The 14,802-nt window shown below is 35.7% G+C and overlaps 1 long non-coding RNA gene and 1 pseudogene across 1 annotated transcript; both read right to left on the minus strand.

Annotated features, from left to right (window-relative positions):
- Positions 1 to 2,632: 2,632 nt before the first annotated feature.
- Positions 2,633 to 8,638, minus strand: LOC138858077 (uncharacterized). The gene is made up of 2 exons (XR_011397329.1): positions 8,518 to 8,638; positions 2,633 to 2,902 (listed from the first exon to the last, which is right to left on the minus strand). It is a non-coding gene; the product is annotated as an uncharacterized lncRNA (long non-coding RNA).
- Positions 8,639 to 8,914: 276 nt separating this feature from the next.
- On the minus strand, positions 8,915 to 10,829 carry LOC118683630 (uncharacterized; annotated as a pseudogene).
- Positions 10,830 to 14,802: the final 3,973 nt, after the last annotated feature.

The raw sequence follows: 14,802 nt of genomic DNA on the forward strand, positions 1-14,802 counted from the left end.
TAATGCAGTAGTGGTAGATCCATATTTACCTGTACGTGTAGGATGGAATTTTGATTTTGAAATGGATATTATGTGTTTCGATTTGGAAGTTAGTGCGTTAAGCAAGCAACGTTGTTTGGCATTTATTAGATTGGTGGTTGTGACGACGTATTATTAGATGGTATAATTTTGTTTATTCATTTTATTGCCGGTTATCTACTATTACTTTATTATCGGCTTATAGGATGGCGACTCCACGCCTAGCTCAGATATGGCCGGAATGGGTGCTCCATTGAAACCTGTGAAGAGGGATATTGCGAGCGTAAGATTTATGATTTATGGCTACTTTTTAAGTGGATTTGTATTAAAGTATTACAAGTATTTCCCATAAACCACCAATACGAGGAGGGCTTAGATATATGCGATTACAGCGACCTTTGCTTGTTGTAAGGCTTGGTGCGTTATTGTATCGCATTGGGAGTATGGGGATCGCTTAACTTTATTTTTAAATTGTTTTATATGATTATATTATGAAAAAGTAAGCTACTAGAGGACAATTTGTTATGTGTACATTTTTCGACTTTTTTGGGACAATTTTGATATATATAAGTGCGTATGCATTAATTTGGCAAGTAGGATTTTTGTATCATTATTGGCAAGAGCCATCCTGCGGGGTCGAAAAGTCACATATTTGTGTTTTTAAAACTGATCTTGTCAGAAGGGACTCTGGCTTTGTTTTTTCTGCCAATTCGTGCAGTGTGGAACATTGTGAATTTAGTGGTAGTCGTATGACGTACCGGCCATTATTTGATCGAGTAGTTGTGGCTTTGTAGAAGTCTTAATACTGATCTTCTGGGGTTGTAATTGATATGAGGTGGCATTTTTCTAACTCCCGAAATTTCCTTGATTGTGAATTAAGGTTCTCTTTGAATTTTCGTCAACTTGAGTTCTTGATGTGGAAACTGGTTCAGGAACTAGTCACTTAGAATCCAACCAAATATAGTGTTTTGTGCCAATAGTGTATTTGAAATTTTCTCAATACCTTCGAGTATTATCTGTGCTATGAGATCGCTGCCTATTAGAATATCTATTTGAGCGGGGGCGTTGCAGTCGGGATCTGCTAGCTTTAGGTGTGAAACCTTTTGCCAATGCTTGCTATTTATGTGATAGCTTGGAAGCATGTTAGTAAGTTGCGGAAGGACTATAGCTTCTGCTACAATTCGCTTATCCGCTTGGGGGGAAATTAGGGTAATGGGGCAGATGTTATTTGAGTTTTGGACTACTCTTCCGCCCATTCCCGTAATTTTAAAATTGGATTGTTTTGATGGTATACTCTACTTTGATTTTCGCTGTGTAGCGTTTGGGTTTTTATTGCCTTTGAGCAGCATGGTGCTTCTGGGCAATTTTCGGGATTTCGCACTTCGGGAATCGCTGTTGCAACTAAACCCGTGGCTCTTTTCATATTTGCGCTATTTGGGGGTGATCTGGAAAAATTGTTATAATGAAGCATAGAATGATGTCGTTTATGACAATAAACGCAATTAAATTTGCTTTCGCACCCTTTAAGTGTATGCGCATGTGATAGGCAATTTGTACAAAGTCTTTTTGTTTTTATAAAATTGTTTCTGTCGATAATATTCAATTTTTTGAATCTCTCGCAAGATTTGAGCTTATGCCCCCTTGTACATAGTTCGCAGGACGTTTGTTTGTACTGTTCAGATGTGAACGTTTGATTTCTGAAGAAGCTTTTATTTAAATTGTTGTTGCTACTGGCTTGGGGACTGTGGAAGCTTCTATTTGGGTCGTGTTGAACGGTTTTCGTTCTGACCATTTTTTTATCTACCCTTTCTGCGATTTCGTATTGGGTTATTAAAAAGTCTTTCATCTGTTGCCACGTTGGGCATTTTTTTCGAGATGAAAGCGATTGCTCCCACAAAAGTAACGATTTTTCTGGTAATGCGACGGTGCATATGTTTACCAGTATAGGGTCCCAGCTGTTTGTGGGAATATTTTGTGTCGATAAAACCGACAAACAATTAGAAACAGTGGATTGTAGTCTAAAAAATTCTTCACTTGTTTTTTTTTGAATTTTAGGCAAGTTTATAAGTGTCGTTACTTGTTTATCGACCAATATTCTTTCATTTTCATATCTTGCTTTTAGAGCTTCCCAAGCCAAATTGAAATTGTCTTCATTTAGTGCGAACTGTTTAACTATGACGCCTGCTTGACCTTTTGTTTTGTATCGGAGGTTATACAATTTTTGTGCTTTTGATAATTTTGGATGGTTGATATATACGGCAGTGAACATGTCCCGGAAGGACGGCCATTCTTCATAACCTCCATAAAATATTTCTGTGTCACATGCGGGCACCTCGAGATGGATGCCTGAACTTGCCTCTTGACTTTGAATTTGTGGCAAAAGCCACAAAACACAATAGAATCTACGCAAAATGAAGGAACAAATTCATGAGAAGTAACGGTATTTCCAATTCAAGCTAACTGGACGCAGACTTTCTGGTGCCTAAATTTACTTGTTATTACACTAAAATCCCGTTATCTCAAAAATGAAAAAAGGAATATAAAATTTTTGTTTTTGCATTTTGAACTTAGGAATATAAAGAAGAAATACATGTACAAAATTTGAATTGAAATACCTATTTACATTGTTTTTACTTCACTTAAAAAATAGTGTCGGGTGAACGCAGACTTTATTGGCTATGTGTATATTTATAAATATATTTAACGCACTTTACACATATTTTTCAAGTCACTTAGTTGTTGTTCTTGTTGTAGCGGCAAAGGTCTTCAGAATTCAGATGAATTAGCTGTAATTACCAGTTCAGTGCGTTAAACATTTTCTTGTGAAAAAATTACCCTGGTCGGTCCAACACCGGGGTGTTTATAGCTCTTTTGCACCAAACTCCTTTCAGCAGCGGAAAAAATAAAATAATTAATTTTAATGTATCACAATTTTTAATTTCAATGCATGTGTATTAAAAAAATTGAAAAAAAAAGCTTTTTTCTTGGTTTGTTTTTTTTTTGAAAAAAAATTATTGAAAAAATTCACTGCCCGCTCACGGATTTGTAATATTCGCGTCTAAATAAGACGATTTAAAAAAATTTCAGTTTTGAGGCCTCCTTAGTTGGGGGACCTAAACTATAAATTTACCAAAGTAATATTTAAAATAGTGCTTCATAAAGGAGCGAATCAAATGTTTGAATATGTTCATATGCATATATGGAAAATATTTTTGACATATTTTCGTACTCTTCAAATTGTATAGTCAGTTCACCAGAAATCCATTATTTTTCCAATAGATGGCTTTTGTAATGAGAATCTCGCGTTTTAAAAGTTGGATCCGGTATACGGCGTTAGAAAGATTTTGAGTCCTCCTATTGGCTGGGATTTAGAAAACATTCCCTGAATTCGGGGTTAAAATGGGTATGTACGGTTAGAAGAAGGGGAAAACTTCAGTTTAGCATCCCACGATTTCAGGTTCAATAGGGGTATGGTTGGATAGAGGAATGGCCGCCGAAAACTTTTAGTTTTCGAGATATTTGCATTTTAAGTTGAAAATTTCACAAATTTTATTTTACAATATCTCGATTTATGGTTAACTTTTCTTTTATATTATGCTCTTATTATACACTAACACTTCACTACAATGTTTCTACATATTTATTTTATATTAAATATTTAAATATTTGCTTTAAAAAAGCATTTTATTTTTACACAATTTTCGTTATATGAACAATAACAAATGGGTTCCATGTTGACATCCAACAAGTGTTGCCATATCTATTATATATATATATTTATATTTTGAAAACGAATTAATATGAACAATAAACGAGGATTATACCCCAAATACATAAACTATAATTTTGTTCATTCCCTTCTATTGATAAATTATGGTATTGGATTGGCGGTAATAATTATATATATTTGTGATCTGGAGAATCTCCTCTATCCAACCATACTCCTCTTAACCCTGGAATCGTGGGATGCTTAACTAAAGCCGACCCAGAAGAAGTTCTCCAGACTTAGAATATATATAAATACATAGTTGCGTTGACTTACGTTTTTGAGCTATTTGCATTTAAAGGTCAAAAATTCAACAATTTAAAGACCCCGTTTCTTCGTTTTATATTGGATTTTCTACTTAAATTTTAAATTTTAATCCACTAACACTTCACTAAATCGTTTTTACACATTTATTTTATATTAAATATTGCATAAATAAAATTTACCTCTCCTATTTCCTACGGATACAGATTTTCCATATTGAGAATATATGTGTATGCATATATATAGCTGCCGCTGACTATAGGAAAAAATTTCGGTTTCTCCGGAGCAGAGATCTGATGGTATGGACGAATAAGATCAAGAATATTGTAACGGATTTCTCGATAAATCGTCTACCTGTAACTCACTCTTGAGTTCGATCACTGGATTGTTAAATAAAACTCCCCAATTTAATGGCTACACACTTATCTATATTTCTAATTCCAACAACTTAACACTTATTGCTCGTTATACGAGCTTACAACTTCTTGCTTATGTCTCAATTGTTCTTATCACGACAACACTCTAACAAGAACTGTGTTTGCTGCACAATCCGGCAGCCCTTATATAGTAAATCTGTAACAAAACATTGCTTCGAGAACAATCTGGCAAATACGAATTCGCTAACTACTTTACTACTAGAACATTCTGGCAACTACGAATTCGCTGTCTAGTTGCTTCTGGCAGTTTATCGTCCATTCGATTTTGTTCTATCATCTAGGTTCGTCGCCCTCCACCTAAGTCTGATCGTCCCGATTAGACATATTTGCGATACCAAACACAAAGCTTTTATGTCCCCCATCTCGTCTGCTAGGCTGGTGCTGACGGCTTTTCCGGATACTCAGTTTCTGGTACATCCCTTGACTTAAAGCTGACTCGAGATTCCATTCTTGATCAGAGCGTAACTCCATTGGAACACCGAATCTCGTTACCCACTTGTTGATGAATGCCTCCGCCACTGGTTCAGTCTCTTGGCTAGGAATAGTGTACACTTGTGGCCATTCATTGAAATGGTCCTTGACTACCATAACATGACTATTTCCTAATTTATTGGTGGGAATGGACCATCTTCATACACGCCTATTTTTTCAACTGGCGCACGCGAATTGTGCTGTTTCATCTGCCCATGACTCCTGGACCTTGATCCTTTAGCTACAATGTTCTCAGCATATTTCGCAATCTTTTCTATAGCTGATTGACAACCAGTCCAATAAAACCTTTGCTTCAAATGCTCCAAGGATTTCATGTCTGTCAAGTGCCCTCCTCTTGGACATTTGTACTGCACGTTAAAAACATCAGGAATTCCAGCCCTTGGAACAACCATAAGTACTCGGAAGGGTTGCTTATTTTCGCTTTTCCATACTCGATGCAAGCAGCCATACACTAACTTTAAACTGCTCCGTTCTGCCCAATATGATTTTGTGACTGGCCTTCCTGTAGTTATTTCTCCAATCGTTGTACATTGGTTCAACTCCACTTTATGTAATGCACCTTCCAATTCTGGATCTTCTTGAACAGAGTCATCCGTTTCAGGTTCAATTTTATGCTGATCTTCCACCTATGATGGTATACACGCTTCCTGCTCTTCCAACTGTAAGGACACTTGTGCTGGTATCCAAGATTTTCGCTCTTCTAACTGTGAGGAACCTTTTATTGGTTCACACGCTTCCTCCTCTTCCAACTGTGGGAACACCTGCCCTGACATACGCAGTTCCAGCTCTTTTGACTGTGAGGACCCTTGCACTGGTACACACGTTTCCTCCTCTTCCGACTGTGAGGCCACTTTTGCTGGTATACAAGGTTCTTGCTCTTCATACTGTGAAGATCCTGGTTCACATGCTTCCTCCTCTTCAACTGTGGGAACACCTGCCCTGACATACGCAGTTCCAGCTCTTTTGCCTGTGATGACCCTTGCACTGGTACACACGCTTCCTCCTCTTCCGACTGTGAGGACACTTTTGCTGGTATACAAGGTTCTTGCTCTTCATACTGTGAAGAACCTGGTTCACATGCTTCCTCCTCTTCCAACTGTGAGGATACCTGCGCTGACATATGCACGTCGTTCTCTTTCGGTGCTGACAACTGTGCTGAAAAACGTGCATGTTGCGCTGCGAACAGCTCTTTCAAATGCGTTGACCATCGCGTTTCTTGCTCTTTAATTTGTGTCGATATTTGCGATATTGCGGCAAAAACCATGTTTATGTCCACAATCTTTGACGAGCATTGAGCCTCTTCCTTTTCTTCTATCTTTGTTGTCTCTTCTTCTAATTCCATGTGAAAGACATATTCCTCAACATTAATGTTTTCCGCCTCCATGGCCTCTCTCAACCGTGATTGTAATTCAGTTTTTAATCCATTTGTCGCCAAACAACGTTGCTCCAGCTCCTTTTTCAGTTGTGGAATCTTCAGATCGTTAAACTTGGCCATTTTCAAATAATTATCTCCTTGGGAATTTATTTGACAATCCCACTTCTGACACTAATTGTAACGGATTTCTTGATAAATCGTCTACCTGTAACTCACTCTTGAGTTCGATCACTGGATTGTTAAATAAAACTCCCCAATGTAATGGCTACACACTTATTTATATTTCTAATTCCAACAACTTAACACTTATTGCTCGTTATACGAGCTTACAACTTCTTGCTTATGTCTCAATTGTTCTTATCACGACAACACTCTAACAAGAACTGTGTTTGCTGCACAATCCGGCAGCTCTTATATAGTAAATCTGTAACAAAACATTGCTTCTAGAACATTCTGGCAACTACGAATTCGTTAACTACTTTACTACTAGAACATTCTGGCAACTACGAATTCGCTGTCTAGTTGCTTCTGGCAGTTTATCGTTCATTCGATTTTGTTCTATCATCTAGGTTCGTCACAATATGTACACATATCCCACCCTGATTTTTTTTTAGAGATTTGTCACACACGCACATTTTTGTTTGGTGGATATATACAATATAAAACAACATAAGCGTAAAATTCATCGTAAATCGAAAAATGGCATACTATAAATTGGTAATTTAAATACAAATGATTCACAAACCATAAGTCACCGACAGCTATGTGTATAAATATCCCTAAGTTGGAGAACCTCCTCTATCTTTACCTATTAACTTAGCAAGCTTAAACTCAAATTCGGGGGTTGCTATTCTAAATCCCAGCCAATATGCTGTGTAGACTTTTTGGTTTATAGTCAGAAATCTTACGGCCTACCATTATTTACTTCTTATTTAGATTTGAAATTAATGTGTTAGAACATCCACAATAAAAACGGGTCGGCTTTAGAATAACGTCCCACGTTTTCGGGTATAAAATGGGTATGGGCGGATAGAGGAGATCCTCCAGATCAAGAATATATATAGATATAGCCGCGGGAAACCTATAGTTTTCGAGATATTTACGTTTAAAGTTGAAAATTTCAACTATTTAAAGTACGTATTTTTGCGATTTAAAATGAATTATACACTTATATTTTTCACTTTTATATCCACTAACACTTGACTAATTCGTTTTTAGAAATTTTTTTATATTAGATGCTGCAAAAATAGCTTTAATTCAATAATTAAATCATTCTTCAATTTTATTAATTTTGACAATAAAAAAATGGTTGTGAATGTCAAAACATCAGTGCTGCCATACTAATATATTTTGTAAACGAAGAAAAATAAAATAAACAGAGACATTGTATCCTAGATACAGGAAACAACGCAAAAAGAATTTCTGCGCGTAAAAACTTTGGTACACCCCGGTGTTGGATCGACCAGGGTTATTTTTTTAACGCGCGGCCGAAGGCCGCCAACGCTAAAAGAAGTTCTGCGCGAAAAATATTTTGATACACCCCGGTGTTGGACCGACCAGGGTTATTTTTTTTGAAGCGCGGCCGAAGGCCGCCTACGCAAAAAGAAGTTCTACAAGAAAAAAGTAATATTGTCATAGAGGGTATAACATAATACTTAACATCAATGCTTTGTAATAGTTTATTTCTCTAGGTTTTGGATTCCTGTATTTGGGGTATTATCTGTTTTAATTTCTTTCAGTTCAATTACAAAAGATGTCGATAAGGTAACACTGGTTATTTGAAATTTTGCAACCCTTTTGTTATTGTCAGAATTAATAGAATTTAACAATAATTTAATTATTGAATTAAACTATTTTTGCACTATATAATGTAAAATAAATGTGTACAAACGAATTAGTGAAGTGTTAGTGGATATAAAAGTGGATAATATAAGTGTATAATTCATTTTAAAGCGCAAAAATACGTACTTTAAATAGTTGAAATTTTCAACTTTAAACGTAAATATCTCGAAAACTATAGGTTTCCTGCGGCTATATCTATATATATTCTTGATCTGGAGGATCTCCTCTATCCGCCCATATCCATTTTATCCCCGAAAGCGTGGGACGTTATACTAAAGTTTTCCCATAAAAACATCTAAATAAAATTTTAATGAAAACGTTACTTCTTTCTATATGAAAGGTTCTTTTGTATATTGCTTTTACTGTTCTATAGTTGTGTATCGAATAATCTAATTTAGCCTTAACCTTTCCTTTATTTAAATGCTTGCCGGCTTTTTGAGATTGCATTTTTCGATAAGTATCGATTAACATTAGAGCCAGCAAAATCGACCATTGTATAAATTTACAAGTAACCAGTCCAAATACTATGTTCGCACCGAATTGAAATCCTCTTGAAAACACAATTTGTGGATTGTGGAACCAAAGTCGTTCTGACCGACATTGTGTGTTTTCGATGACTTTTCATTGACAGTTCACACATCTATTTGTTTACATTTGTTTTGGTCCCTACAAGAAAAGTGACGGTCATCTGATCTCATCCCCTCCTCTCAATAGCTCTGCTTACGTCTTTCTCCAATCAGTGGATAGTTCTGAATGTAAAAATTCAAATGTAAATTAACAGTACTGACATATGTTGTTATTGTTGTAACGGTCCCCGTTTGGGTGATTAATTCCAGATTCGTTGTCGTCGAGGTCATCTAACGGGAGGCCCAGGAAACGAGCTGTTTCGACGCGGTCGGACCATAGTTTTGGTATGTCGGGATCTATTCTGGATAAGTAGGAGTTTAACCTGCTACAGTATCCAGAACGAAGTTGCGCGAGGGTCACTCTGGTTTCGTGAGGCAACTCGAGCTCTACGTCTGCTATAGGTGGTTGGTGGTTTGACTCATAGTACGCCATTCACTGAGAGGGAGTCGATGAAGGTGTTAACGGCTCCACTGTGAATGGTGGTCAGTGCCTGTCTGAAGTTCATAGCGTCCGAAGTCCGGTCGGCGTACTGTCTGATGTCGTCGACGTAATCATGGTAAGACCTCTTGATGTTCCTAGGAGGCGGCTCCGCTACAAGCAGGCGACTACAGGAGTGGTTTCTACGAAAGCACCCTAGCAGAAACTGTTTGGAGAGGAGTTCGTTGTGTTCCTTAACCGGAAGCATACGGGCCTCACTATTTAGGTGTTCGATTGGAGACATCAAGAGGCATCTCGTGATAGTCCGGAGTGCAGCGTACTGACAGGTCTGAAGCTTCTTCTTCTGCGTGCCACTGCATCCAGGCGACCATATTGTTCAAAGTAGACATCTGTATATACGGCATAATTCAAATTTGATTGTTTGGGTTTGAAGTCGAGTAAAAATGAGTCTTCGGATGTATGCTTTTCAACATTTTCTTTCAACAAATATTTGCTCGATTTATTTTTACACTTATTAAAATTTCGTGAAGAAAGCGCTTGAGTTGCCTTAGCAGGTGGAATCTTGAATACTTCTGGCGATATAGGTATTAGTCGTTTATTTTTTCTAGAAATCTCCAAATGATTATTAAAGGTGCTCTTTAACTCCTTTTGTAAGCGTTCAGAGTTTTTAGTTAGAGCTACATTTTCAGCCAAATTTCCATTTCTCGGCTCGTTTGAAGTAGGGCATTTATAATCAAAATTAGTGTTCAGATTTATGTCATCCAAATCAGCTTCATAATACTGCTTCTGTAGATCAATCTGTGATTTTGTGCGATAACTGAAAGGTTGCGAATGTTCATCGCGGTATGCCCCTAATACATCATCATAAATAATCTTTAGAGCCACTTTCTGAGCGGTATATGTATGGAGGTTGATTCCATCATAAATTATATTTAGTTTTCTCATTGGTAGCCTTTACTTGATTTGTTTTCAATTTGTTTTTTTGTTTTTCAGCATTTTCGGTTTTCGTCAATTTTTTGGTTGTAGTTGGAGGAAGTGGCGGTGGAGACGATGGAGGTTTTAATTTTCCAAGTTGATGTGATTGTATTGTGTGTTTAGCGCGTGCAACCAAAGTGTTGGACAATAAATTTTGAGTCTGCAAATTAATATTATCAGTTAACGAATTCGATGTTTTACTATTATTGACATTGGGCGAATAATTTTGTCCTCTGCTCTTTGAAGACGACGGCAAAATATGTTTGACACTTGTTGTACTTAAACTAGCACAAGATGAGATAGACGAAGATGAATTTGATGATAACGATGAAGCAGACAGAGACATATTTTCCAAGTACTTCAAAGAAATTTCAGGTGTTATTAGAGTTTCGTTAATGATCTCATTTTGTTGAGTTGCTTTCAAAGTATACCAAAGCGTGCCATATGATGATTTTGTAGTGGTTATATCAGATGCAATACGCTGAGCTAATGGATTTAAATTATAAAAATAATCTTGTGCCATTTGCAGATTTAACGAGGTAAACTGGAAAGCGGCCATTTTTATAACACTTATTTTTATGTAGCTCATACAAGTTTTCACGACTTTCCTGATAATTCCATTCTAAATAATAGAAAATTGTGTTACTACCATCAGTAAACAGCTTTGATTACATGGCAAGTGGGTTACGAGATTCGGTGTTCCAATGGAGTTAAATTCTGATCAAGAATGAAATCTCGAGTCAGCTTTCGGCAACATGTTGAAAAATGGTTTCTCAATATCTGGTTAGCAACATTCTGTCAGTTAAGTTCTGGTAAACTGTTCCGAAAAAAGGAGCCTTGGTTAGTTTCTAACCAGAAAATTAAATGACACCTGTCCGCTGTAAAATCTTAAGTAAAAATCAGCAGCATAAATGGCTTTCGGACGGGGACTTTTTTGTCGTTCATTCTCATTATATGTTATTTGAGTAATCACAAGGTGTCATATTGTGTCATATCGCCATATTGTTTTATTTTTTTATGACTGTCATATCAACACTGTTGTTGTTTCCTATGCAAAATTGAAATACGACAAATACAACATGGCGAGGAATTGTTTTTTGAATGTACTATTCCTTCAGCTGTATATGTTTACGTTTAAGTGCCTAAAATTAATAAATTAATTAAATTTCATAAATTTCTTTAATAATATGGAAGGAAACCATGATATTCCAGTAAATTAAGTTAAAGAAAAGTAAAAACCAAAACGCCGCCATTTCAACATAAAGAAATTTTATTTTTGTCACTTTCTCGGGGCATTTTTGTGTTCTTAATTTTTCACTACTAGCTGGTGAAGTGTATTAATATTACACAATATGACATACAACAATTAAGGGGTGCTCACATGTGTCGTATTTTTTAAGATTCTTGAAATACGACATAAGACATAAGACAAAGCTTGTGAAATGCCTATATGCATATTTGCATTCATATATGCATATATCATACAAAAAAGAGATAACCTTAATATTTCCGAAAATTATGTAAATATTCCTTTGAAACCGAGCTCTGTTGCAACCATGCAACGCATTTTAAAATGAAAAGAAAACGACGAATTGCATAGCAACGAGCTGTTACGAAATAGATCACATAGCGTTTCTTCGTTTTTCCTCCTCGTCCCCTCGCTTACGAAAACCGGTTTTGACAGCAAAAAGAGTCCTCTTCTAAACATGTAGATTTACAGTTATGCGTGTTCACAATGCAAGTTTGTTCACAATAATCAAACTATTTGTAGGTAAGCTAACCACAACTTGGCGAAAACGGTTCTGTCAGTCAAAGCTGGTGTAAAGTAAAGTGGGCCTTAATTTATTAGTTTATAATGAAAAAGTTTGAGTGAAATGAATAGAAAAATGTTGCGTAAAAAAATTTGGATTATATTCAACTAAACGCATTTATCTTTTGACAATTATTATGGTTATCCAATTCAGTTCTCCCACAAAAATTTTTTGGCACCTTTTATATCCGAAGGAACATTTAAAAAACTCGTTTTTAATGGGTTACTAGAGGATCTCGTACACGAATTGCTGTGGCTAAGGTATACATTATTTATAAACTATTCAATACAGTAAAATTGTATTTATGAATAAAAACGAAAACGTTATTGCCGGTGTAAGAATAACCCCGCGGATTACTTCCAAATTAGAAAATTATTGATACTACTTTTCATCGATTTGTTATTAAGCTCAAAGAAATATTAAATATGTTATGTTAATTTTTTTTTTATAAACTTTATATTCAAGTTGGTAACTAATGAGTAATTTTCAAAGTTGTTAGTTGATAACATTTGAGTAATGGAAGAAGGTAGATCATTCTTAATTTTTAACAGTAATATTCATAATTTTTCTTTATAAACATTTTCAAATTCAAATTGATTTAGCTCTTTTGTATTGCATTGTACATCTGGCAGTATCATTGGAAAACGTGGCAAGAAGACCATTTCTCCATTAAATTTTCAAGTCAAAATGGTTGCTACAGTAATATTTCCTGTAATATTTTTGATTACCAAACGTGTACCGTTACATAATTAAGATGGATTCAAATTACGCTGAATAATACTAGGTGAACCAATTTTTAACCTAAGATTATGTAATGAAATTCCGAGATTCTAGATAATATATTGTTCCAAATTCATCATCAACAGTAGTTATTTAAAATGCATCTGGTAACTTGCAACAACTATTGCAACTGGAAACTATTATAATCAACTTCTACATTTTTGGCCGCTAGTGTAGTTAGTTGATCCAAAATAATTAATTTTTATTTTTCGGAACGTACTCTCAATTAATTAAGCTTTTTTTTCGTTATACACTGCGTACTTGTTAAATTGTATTGTTTCTTAGGGTGGATCACTTTGTAATTGTTTGCACACATTTATGGTCCATTGAAGTGTTTCACCATCCATGATAAGACAGCACCACTGAAAACTTCATCGTTGCCGTTTAAATCGTGCATTGTTCTGTGCAATGCTTGGGGAATATTTGTGAGCTATTATGCTCTCATCTCAAATTATAATTGAACTTTTTATCAACACTGCTCTATTCCGCTACTTTTTATATTAGAAGTTGCGTTTGGTTATTTTTGAGTGCCTCTGCGTCATTCGTCGATAATTTAGCAAAGTAGCCGCAACGCCTTGTCGATCCATGCAATTTCTTATCGGTTCCACATGGCGCGTCCTAAAAAAAAACAGCCTTTTTCAGTAGCAACATCGACTATAACAAAAATTACTGTACTCTTGCAGTTGCAATTATTATTATTTTTTTTTAAGTTCTAAGCTATCTCCTCAACAATTTTCAGCCAAATCGGTTAAACCGTTCTAGTGTTATTAATAGTCTAACTAACACGACTCGTTTTTATATACACTTCATTTTTTAAAATCAATATATTTTGTACTTATAAATTCAAACAAATACAACATTCGCATTCAGAATCCCTTTTAACCATTCACTTAATTTCATTTATTCTAATCATTTCACTTAAAAAATTTCCCCGAAAAAAGTAACGGGGAAATCTTGTATTTTATCAATCTTGATTCCTTTCAGCATTCCTTGTAGGCTAGGAGAAGCTGACTTGCTGAGGCCCACACGTACTTCTTTCTCGAAGAACGTTATCAAAATTATTGATAATTTGAAAAGGGAATTAAAAGTTCAAATCTAACGCGTTTCTTGAGTCATGGTGTAGATGAGATGAAATCAGATTCTCTGTTCAGATGACTCCGCTGAAGCTCTTTAAAAGTTACAGTTTTCCTCTGACCATTCGGACGATGTGTTGGGTGCATTCAATTCGACTGCGAATGTAAAGTGTTGGTGTGTTTATCGTCGAGGAGACAAGCTAGAGCGTTATAAAGTTGGATCTCAACCTGTGTTCCTGTGTGTTAGGGTTCCCTGAGCCAATAGCTCATCGATTGTTCTTTGAATTTCCAACTTCGCCATAAACGAGAGTCTTCTCGAACTAGTGTACACGGGATTTAATTTTCATTGAGTAAACATTAACTTTCGGCCCTTCTCGTTTAATTGTGCATATATATTGTACAGTGGTAGCAGACTGGCAACTAGCTAGTGGGCTTCTATATAAATCAAGAAAGCGAAGTGCACGAACAAGTTTTTCCGAAACACAAAACTTATTTTGAGCTCTTATGTTAAATAACTCATTTGGGTTAAAACTAATTGTCTTTGTTTGGCCCAATGCTATTTGCATTTTGTTCAAAAGGTCACGCCCAACCAGCACTGGTACAACCACATCTGAATCTGGCAAAATAGAAAAATTGTGGAGCAATTTGTGCTGACAAAATATAAATTTACATGTGAAAATACCATAAATTTTTAATTGTTTATTACCGATTCCACGATATTGTGTCAACTTTTGTTTACTGCTGAGTTTTACTGATTATGACACGTAAGACCGTTTTATGAAACTAATGGGACCGCCAGTATCAAATAAAGCAAAAAGAGGAATTATACAATATAAGTGCACTTTTTTTTATTGAGGAAGGCAACACTCACCAAATTATTTGAAGAAAATCGTTCTGCCTGTTG

Source organism: Bactrocera oleae, chromosome X, assembly GCF_042242935.1.
Source record: "Bactrocera oleae isolate idBacOlea1 chromosome X, idBacOlea1, whole genome shotgun sequence".
Taxonomy (NCBI): domain Eukaryota; kingdom Metazoa; phylum Arthropoda; class Insecta; order Diptera; family Tephritidae; genus Bactrocera; species Bactrocera oleae.